We start from the raw sequence: 10279 nt of genomic DNA, 5'->3' as shown, positions 1-10279 counted from the left end.
CAGCAGGAACTGCTGCTGAAAGGGATTGTGAAACCTCACTCGTTTTGCATGTATAACCTAAAGAGTGGTTCCTACTGCTAAGGAAAAAGGTGTTCATTGCTTTGATTTCAACAATATTTTCTTCTCTGGGGTCTGCTGCATGGTCTGAATTATTGCACTGTATACAAGGCTAAACAGAAGAGCTGGGGGGGGTGGGGTGGGGCAGGGGAGGGAGTGTTGTTTGGTTGTGGTTTTCCGGTTGGTGTGAGGGGTTTTTTTGAAATAAAGGAATTGTCTTTGTTTTCCAGTTTCAGTTTGTGTAAGTATCTAAATTAAGGGATAACTGCAATCACACAAGAGCTTCTAAACGTAAATTCTCATGTGTGATTACAGGTGCTTTGAGTTGTATTTTGGGGTCTTGAATTATTGTACAAAATGATGGAAAATACTTCAGCAACAGAATAATTGTTTGTTCGTAAGGTTTAATTTAAATGACATACTGCACAGATTTTATTCTTATCTCCAACTATGTGCCTCTCCTGCAAAGGAAAAGAGCTTAGTTCACTGGAGTTGTCACTTGGCAATCTGGCAAACAACATATTGAGAGTTGTATAGATGACTAATCTAGAAGGCAGCAGCTGGGCTTACTCAATCAGCACTGGCATCTCTGAACGCATTCCTCACAATTCTCTTTCATCTGACAGAATTTCAGTCCTTTTCCTGTTGTGATTTCCTGTGAAGATTATTATTGTGAAATATTTGTACAGTGCTTAAACATCTTGATCTTAGTGCAAGAAAGCCTTGCTCCTTGTACTTCATCACCTGCAGCTTTGAGTTGTAGTTCCTTGTGATCAAATGTAGGCACTTAGAACTTGTGTGTTCTGTTCAGTACCTAAATGGCCTCTTTTTTCTCTGAGTCATGTGTAATATGATGTTCACCTGCAAATATGGAATTCTTTCTTTGTTCTACTATTAACTGATGTAGAGTAAAATAAATCTTTCACAAAATACCATTTGGAACCATTATTTTCTTTGGAATCTTACTTTTTTCCTTCAAAATACCATTTATCCTGTTATTACGGATGATATGTATTAGAGCTCTCTTTGATTGCTTCCCTTTGAAATCAGTATCAGTAAGGGTGGCAGAATGAGGACCTTCATTATCTAGATTTCTCTCCATAGCCTGCTGTCTGATTACAGATAATAGGAGTAAACATCCACTTAATTACTAAGTATATTGCAGCTAAAGCTGTCTGGTAACTATAGTTATAAATAGATTCTACCATATCATTTCATTCGTATTCATGACCTCTTTTGTTTGCTTATAGATGAACATTTGGTTGAATTAAATTTATTTGCAAGCATGTTTGTGATAAGTATAAATGCTGCATATGGGAACCCAAATAAATATTGGCAAGATATGAGACTTCAGAAAAGAGCTTTCATGACCACTTAAGGTTCATCTCTTTCTCCTCAACCAACTTCTATTTCTTTTTATGCTGTAAAATATTGGTACTGAAGTAACTTAAGTATCATTATGCACACATCTTTCAACTTGGAAATATATCTATAAAACTGTCACCTCTTTTTTCCCTCTTATTCTAATTCTTCTTCCCCATTTCCCTTACCCATTCCAAACAACCTCAAGAAATTTTATTTTGAACCTCTCAGATAACAAAAACAAATATCTGATTTGAACAAAGCATGTGTTTGCTTTTTTGTTTTAATCCACAATCTAAAAATTAAGGGTCAAGCTGCATAAAAATGTCTTTGAGAAAATCATGTGTTATGAATTAACAAACTGAACAATACAACCAAACTAAAAAACAACTACAATGTGATTACATTCATGATCACAGATGCAGTTTCTCAAGAATCCTAGGTCATGAGAATATTGCATCCTTTACACATTTCTATTGGAATATGAATCCTTTAGGGTTTGTCTACATGGAAAATTTACTGCCATAGTTTTTACTGCTATAGTTACATTGCTCTAATTTTCCCTGTAGATGCTTATTTTAGAATAGGTACCATGGGAGGGAGCTATAAAGACAGTGGTATGGTTACATTAGTATTTTTTTTCCCATAGATCTTCTTTCTAGGTAAATCTTTGATGCAGCACATAATTTCTATACCCATTTCACAAAGACACAGAGGTTGTGACTTACCAGGATAAAACTAGCACAGCTGCAGAAAAAAAAACAAAGTCCTAGTTTAATCACCACTGTCTCTGCATGTACGTAAGGGCTACAGCTATGTTAGTAAATTAAATTGCCTGAGAACATTCCCCATAAGTAGAACAAGTTTATCTATGCAAGTAGGTTGTTAAAAATCCTCCTTGCATCAGCTTGGCCCATGCTAACCACCAATCTTCCCAAACAATTCCCAGCCACTGTTCGGCAGTTAAAATGTCTCTGGGACCTGTTTCTGTCCTCCAACAATATCCAAGCAGGCCACGTGACTCCATGTACTGTATCTCCATGCACTCCTTCATGCTGTGCCGTTCTGCAGTTGCACTGGACAGGCATTTAAAGGATTATACTATGTGTTTCCACCCTTAGAGGTGCAGAGCAGCCTCTCGTTCTTACAGCAGGGTAGAGTTGCAGGGGAAAGCAACCTGAGGTTCAAGGAAAGCACACTGCAGTTGCAGTCTATGAGGAGACTGGCCACGAGTACACTGGATGCAGCTCTGGATTGATCTCTCTGCTTACCTGTACTGAGATTACTCTATACATGGAGGTGGGATGCCCTCCTCCTTCACCTAGAGGAGAACAGCCACACTGCTGAGAAAGATGAGTGGTAAGAAAGAGGAATAGGCAGTCCATACGCTAGTATCTTCCATCTTTCTGCTTCCCTCCTGTCTCTTCCCTAAGTCCATGACATCCCTTGAAGTGTAAGCATGGAAAATTCCCATTGTTGTTATGGTTTCCTTTGCCTGGAAAATAAGGTGGGGTATATAGTTGCATTCATTTAAATGGAGGAGGAGATTTGGGTGTTGTGATTGGATATGTTGTGATTGCGTATCTTGGGTAGAAGTGGCATGCAGTAGAGGTCAACGCAATAAACTGGGGAGAGGAGAAAGTTTCCTAAAGCCCTTGTAACACCATGACAGGAAAGCAAACATTTTATAAGAATGCCTGTCTGTGTCACATAGATAGATGAGAAACAGCACTTAAGACACTTAAGATAGAGGCGCAAGCAAAGTCTAACTTAGCACCTGCAAGCTCCAAGTGTACAGTGCAGACAGCTTGAAACAGTGGGATCTAGAAACTATTCAGCTGAGTGTGGGTGGTGGGTGCCCAGGACTCATCCAGAAAGTCTGTGTGTGAGAAGTCTGTGGAGGCAGGTGGAGACCAGACGCGGGAAAGGGCTAGAACAGCTGGGAGGCGGCTCTGATTTAGCAGAATGAATGTTGCACCTCATTGCTACCTATCAGATGGTCTGTGTTACAAGCAGATGTTGTGGCAATGGAGAGAGAGGGGTCGTTAGAAGCAAATGGTCCATATTATATGACAGGGGCTAGAGGGAGTGCCCATTATAGATTTTTGGGTTGGTTAATTTGTCTGTTTCTTCTGTGTTTTTTTTTTAAGTCAAAGGAACTGAGGTACAGCAAGAGAATATGTTGGTGCCATGTAGAGCATGGGAGAGAAGCCAGATCTATTTTTAAAACCTGCCTTGGGGTATGGCTGATGGAACGCTGCTGCAATGGTCATGAATATTTTGATGGAAAAGCCCTGAACTAGATTGGGGCAGCGAGGCCAGGCAAGATGTACGTGAGCTAAAGGACCCAATCCTGTGAATCCTCCTTTTGAAATAGTTTGCATGCATTCTCATGCAGTTGTATAAGGTACTCCAGGTAAAAGATGTTTTGCAAAACACCAAGCATGCTGATGTCCAGCCTGTCCCTCGGAGTTTTCTATTTCAAAATCAGCAGGCCAAACACTGCAATGAGATGCTACAGGACCACAGGTCCTGATCCAAACACAGATCTTGTAGTTGTTTGAATGGCTTCAAGTTTCAGGCAGAACCAACCACAGCATGTATGATTCTTCCCTCATAGTCTAAAAGTAGCCTTCAACATGCGGGACTGGAAGACCCTTGAGTTGCTGTAGGAATTCTGCAGAGGCCTGTGACTGCGGAGAAGGAGGGAAGGAGTATGTACTTTCAGTGGGTTTACCAGTATGCCCATTTTAAAAATCCTTGTGCAGCTGGGGTTGTGCAATACCTTCACAGTAGGTTTGCTTGGTCTGACATTGTGGACATGTACCAGTCATGCGTAGATGATCTGTATGATGGTCTTTGTACCATCTGTCATAATCCTGCCTGCTATGGATTTTTGACCCCGAACTGTTTGGATGTTGACTGGGAAAATTCACAGGAACGTTCCTTTCATTTTTATGACAGAGATGCAGGATACCTGAAAAGACAAGTTGACACATACTAGCAAAGCATGGTTTCCACAGTAGTCCTTTCCCGTTTAACCATAGCTTTTGCGTGCACAAGGGAAAATCCTAATTGTCTAAAGATTACAAATGACAAGATGTTGAAGAAAAGAAGAAAGGGGACAACTTTTGAGATGGTACTAGAGTAAGAACGGTCAGTTTAAAGTATTAGGTAATTAACAAAGTCATACACTGTAGGAATATTGCCCTTAAAATTTAAGGGCAGTCCAAATACTGATAAAGCATTCCTTACACAAGGTCAGCATGAAGAAACAGTTGTGCATGAGTCCATTCCCATTGTGATCGGTTTTGCGGGCAGACCTCGAAGCACCTGCTTTGCAACTGATAGAAGTGGAAACTCTGCAGATATCCTTTACAGACAGTGTGTCTGGACACCTTCTGAGTAAGCACTTTATTTATTTCTATCAAAGTGCAGCCTGATGTTAGAGATGAGGTGTGGGCCTTTCCCCCTCAGCAATAACTCTGTAGGTTTTGATCAGCATTTCTAATCAAAATGCCATTCTGCCCAACTTTGAACAGATGTTTTACATTCTATGTCTACACACAGCATATGTCAGGTGACAATTTAAGCAGTTAAATGAGATTATGAGGTGAACACTGGAGCTTAAAACTAGAAAGTATTAGTTTTTATTAAAGAAGAGAAAGGTATTTTGATATCAGGTCTTGTAAAGGATTAAAAAATATTGTCTCTAATGCAGTTTATTCCTGGAAATCAATTATAGATATCAAGTATATGCGCACTTTGTTAATGTGACTCCCTTTTTAAAAAAAAAAAAAAGATTTATTATTGCTACTGAAAAAGAAATTAACTTTGGTTGTTGCCTTGCAGCTCCCTCTGTTCTATCTGAGATGTCGTCATTGAAATGTTATTATTCAGAATTGAGAAATATCAGAGACCTCCTGCCTAAGGCAGTAAGGAAGTAGAATGAAGGCTGTTTAATTGAACCTGCTAACAATAACGTTGACTATTCATGTGAAACAGAGGTGCATAATCAAAGGAACTGGGAGAAAGGGAATATATTAATTCTCAGTCCTGGGACGAAGTAGAAGCTCCAGACACAGTCATTATATTAATTTTTTTTTTTAATGGAGCATTATTTTTCACTGTATGGAGAAAGTAGGCTAATAGACATGTATAGTGGAGCAAATTTCTGTTTGAGACTCCTGCAGAAAAAAACCACTTTGGTTCTTTTTCTTTGAAAAGCATAAAGTAATAGGTCTTAGTGATGTATAGTATCTTCCATCTGTCCTCTAGCCGGTGTGGCTGCTCGATACAACCTGTAGGTGACACTGCGCAGACACAGGAAATCCTGCAAGTATAGACAGGTTCCGACAAGCAACAAACCGTGTCTACAGGTTCTCTTTCTAGAGGATGTGGGAGCGATCACACCCGTCAGTATATTGTAATGTGAGTAAACTTACACAGCGAACAATGCACAGCCTCAATCTTGGATTACAAAGCAAGCGAAGGCTGAAGCAGCATGATCAGCTTCTGCAAAATAAAAAGCATTAAGACAGGCTGGGGCTGTGTTGGGAGGTGTAGCAATGCCTTGAAATTCTGACCAATCCTTCTCTGTGGTGCCACACAGGTGTTTTACACGCTGGCACCTTGCCTTTCACTCCAAAAGGTGCTAGCTCATGGTGTCTGGCTCTCAGCATTTTCACCCCCTACTCTTGTAATGGCAAGGAAGGACACAACATCTGAGTACTGCACCCCAGTGCGGTGTGGTGTGCAGTGTACAGCACATTGTAAGACTTCTGTGTTTGTTAAGTTTTACCAGGCTAGGTCAGCCTTCTACAGCCTCCCGCAGACAGCGTCTTACAGAGTGAAAGGTAGTCAGTAGTCAGCCATCTTGATGCACAGGCTGGACGTTAATATTGTGGTTGTCATGGCAACAACACAGTATTTAAAACAAAAATGCATCTGCAGAATGTGCAAAGACAATACATTTCACAATTACAAAGGAATTAATAGTATTCTCAGTAAGAAAAAGAAGTACTTAGTTAAACTATTAAATTTGGATCCATGCAGGATTTATGCAAGTCCCAAATACCATATTGTAAAACACACATGAACTGGAACAGCTTTAGATACCACTGAAAAAGAAACAATTATGTGTTATGATAGCATATAATGGAAACAGGATATCAGATTGTAAGTGGTCCACAATTTTCCTCTAAAATATTGCAGTAGTATTGAAAAGTAGATGATTTGTCCGTGGTTAAATACTTAAAGTTGATATTCAGTGACATAGTAAAAGTGTAAACAAAGTTCACTCAATCAGAACGAATGTCTCAACTGCAAACAAGCAGGAAATTACAGCTTAGTGTAATTTTCAAGATGTTGAAATTTTCAGTTAAAGGAAAGAATGTCTAAGACATGAATTCTTCTTGGTTCTTAACTAGTAACCTTGGGAATTTCCAACCAAATCCTTTTGGAAGTGATTACTCTTTACTAATTCATACTATTAAATATAAAAGAATTTTTCTTTCCCTGGAGAATTCTGAGCCCCCCGAATTAAAGCAATGGGATGTAGTACATCCAACATAACTATTTAAGTACTCAAGTGTTTAGTTTACCATGCTACAGCTATCAGGACCCAGTTGCTGACTCTTGTATTTTTTTGGTTGCATAAAACAAAGACATTTGTTTTCTAATAAAATATTGCAGGCCAGAAAAGTATCTCTTCTAGTAATATCAATATTTCACTGAGGCTTGACCTTTTTACATTAAGAATCTGAAAACAGAAGGAGAGAAAAAAAAAAAAAAAAGAACTGGAAGGCTTTGGGGTTTATGATAACTACAGAACAACAGAAAAAAAATAGAGGAAATAGTCACAGCCTAATAGAAAAAACTTCAGGGAACCTCTGTATTCTGTAACTTGTACTGATAAAAGCATGCAGGAGCCATTTAAAAACTTTTTGTTGTTTAAATATAAAGCAGGAGACAATAATGTAAGTTTGTTTCCATCGCAGGAATATCACATGATAAAATAAATCATATATGATTCAAGTGGCAGATCTTAGCAGTCCTTTTCATGAGTGGGGACAGTGTGGGGTCTGAAAAAGATTGATTTACTGGAAGGAAAAAAAGGAAGAGAAAAAAACGCCAACAAACCTCAAAGCAAAACCAAGATGATACCAGCTGGATACTTTAATAAAATTCAATGCCAGGCTAGATGAAGTGAATACTACATTGGTCTAATTCAGAAGAAAGATAAATGACTATTTCAAAAAAGTAATTATCTCAAAAAATAATTATTCAAACTGTGACTGTACATATATTTTTATGTAATTCCATTAAACTGTTGAAGCTCTTGATATCATGCAGGGTAATTAAATATTTAATCATCTAAGCAATTACACATAGTACATGGTATATAGACTTAAAATTTCATAAATCAAGTCACAAAAATTTATTTGGAAACAGATGAAACTATTGCTGCAAAAATATATATATTCTCTTCAATCATGAAAAAATCATGTGTGTATGAATGTGAGAGACTGACCTAGTATTTAAAATGTCACAGGGTGAAGCCTTCCCAAAAGTATATCTCAGATAAAATGAGACCTTGACTGCACTACCCAGCTCTATGTCATTAGGTGATGTTCTTATGTGCTGGGAAAACAAGGAAAACACAGATAATTGTTAAGGGGAGATGTGCCACATACCTCTGGATTACATCTGCCCTGCTCTAATATTTTAGGTATGAGTGGGAAAGAAATAAAGCATCACAGTTTTACATCCCTGTAACACAAGTGACCCAGGAAACTGTGTTAATTAGCTCTAGATATAGTGAAATTCAAAGAGATTAGCCTGGGGTGATTTAACCAGCAAGGCCACTGGTAGCTTGTGAGACCATCTAAGTCAGAAAGCAACAAATAGTGAACAAACTAGCCTCTCAGGAGAGGATACGTCCACAAGCATCTGAAGCCATGCAGAAGGCTATGCCCAAGGTGGAACCACCACACATAGAGGCCAGGCCACCCGCCAGGACTCAAGCACCTCAGCCAGCTGCAGGGAGTGTCCTTCTCCACCATATCCATGGTGCTGTCACAGCTGGACCGGAGACCTTAAACGGTGTGCACGTGCTTTGTACTCTGTGTGTGTGTGTGCGCGCGCGTGTGTGTATGTGTTAAATTGCTATTCACTCACTATACCTGTCCCGCTTAGTAAACAAAGCTTGGATTTTATGTTACTGAGTGGTGTGGTTCTGTTTTTGTGGCTACCTCACCCTAAATTCCACCATCATGTAAAGTTATCCAAGTACGTGGTAAAGCCATAGCACATCAGAGAATCATGGGTGTATGCTGTGCTCCTTTAGAGTATGATTTGAGTTTCACCATAGCCGAGTAAAACAACCAGAAGAATTTTTATATATATATATATATATGTATATTTGCATATAATTGTGGCAGAAATCCACGAGGGAAGGTTGGGGTTTTTTCAAGGTTCCTCAGAGTTTTTAGTCCTTAAGGCTCAGGGTCTTTTTTTATGTACTTACATGTTTAACACACCTCTATTTTTTTTGCAGTTGATACTTGAAAACTTTGATTGAGAAAAAAATTACAAAATAGATTTTGCTGGTGTGATCTGGAGCCCCATGTGTCATGATCAATGTGTTTTCTCTGCAGATATCTGATAGGTTCCATACCAGTATTGTATCTGTTAATTTAAAACATTTTCAAGCCAGACACTGAAAGAAGAGAAAACATTTGCTTTACAATGTTGTAATTAAGTGTTAGTCTCATGAGTTTTGTTGGATTGTCTGAATCCATAAACCATTCATTACTTCTACTATCAGTGCTGGTAATAACATTATGAACCTAAACCTTCTTATCCTGCTTTCCATTTGCTAAAGTGTTCCATAATTACTGTTGATTCTCTTAATAATAGCATAGCCAAACTATTAAGCCAAAAGAAATTGACAATGGCAGTGTATTTAATCTATATGAAACAGGAGCTCATGAAGAAAAAAAAACAGAAAGGTAGAGAAATTCTCTCATTCTATGCAATATTTTCATTGCCAACTCAAAATTAAGATTGTGCAGTGAAATAAAACTGCACAGTCCAAAAATCAGATAAAGACCTCTAGATTAAAAATACATGAGGACAAGCAACAGAGTAATAAGCATTAAATATGACCTACAGGGGTCTCACAATATCTCTGAGAATAAAATAGCATAATCAGAGCTGGAATTCTGTCCTTGTGATCCATCTTAGTGCTCACATGTTTCTAGCTCTCTCCTGCCACAATCTTTGAACCACTAGGAACAGGTAAAGGGGATTTTTCTAGACAGTAAAAACCCACAAACAAACAAACAAACAAAAAATCCTAAAAATACTCTCTAGTGGAACATTCATGGTCTGCCTGGAAGCTATTTATCTATACGCAATGCTCCATGCTTGAAGTTTTCCCTTTCAAAAAGAAATGGATAAATGTCTTTTCTGTGTGCGTGTGTGTGTTTTTCTTGAGCCTTTTATTGTTTCCCATACTTTAATTCCTTGTTTCTATAACTCATTCAATCTGTGTGATTCTTATAGCATTATAGATACGTTTAGGATTAAACTATCTGTAAATTCGTTGAGCTGTTTACTCTTTAATAATCTGGGAAAAAAAACGAGATTATGTGTGGGGTGTTTGTTTTTTTCTCTTTGGAAGTGCTGCACTGTGTTAAGAATGTGTCCTGGTTTTGGCTGGGATAGAGTTAATTTCCTTCCTAGTAGCTGGTACAGTGCTGGGTTTTGGATTTAGGATGGGAACAAAATTGATAAGGCACCGATGTTTTAGTTGTTGCTAGGTAGTGCTTACACTGGCCAAGGACTTTCTAGTTTT

This window comes from Pygoscelis adeliae, unplaced genomic scaffold (genome assembly GCF_000699105.1).
Source record: "Pygoscelis adeliae isolate BGI_AS28 unplaced genomic scaffold, ASM69910v1 Scaffold86, whole genome shotgun sequence".
Classification (NCBI taxonomy): domain Eukaryota; kingdom Metazoa; phylum Chordata; class Aves; order Sphenisciformes; family Spheniscidae; genus Pygoscelis; species Pygoscelis adeliae.
Note: the sequence above shows the minus strand (reverse complement) of the source record.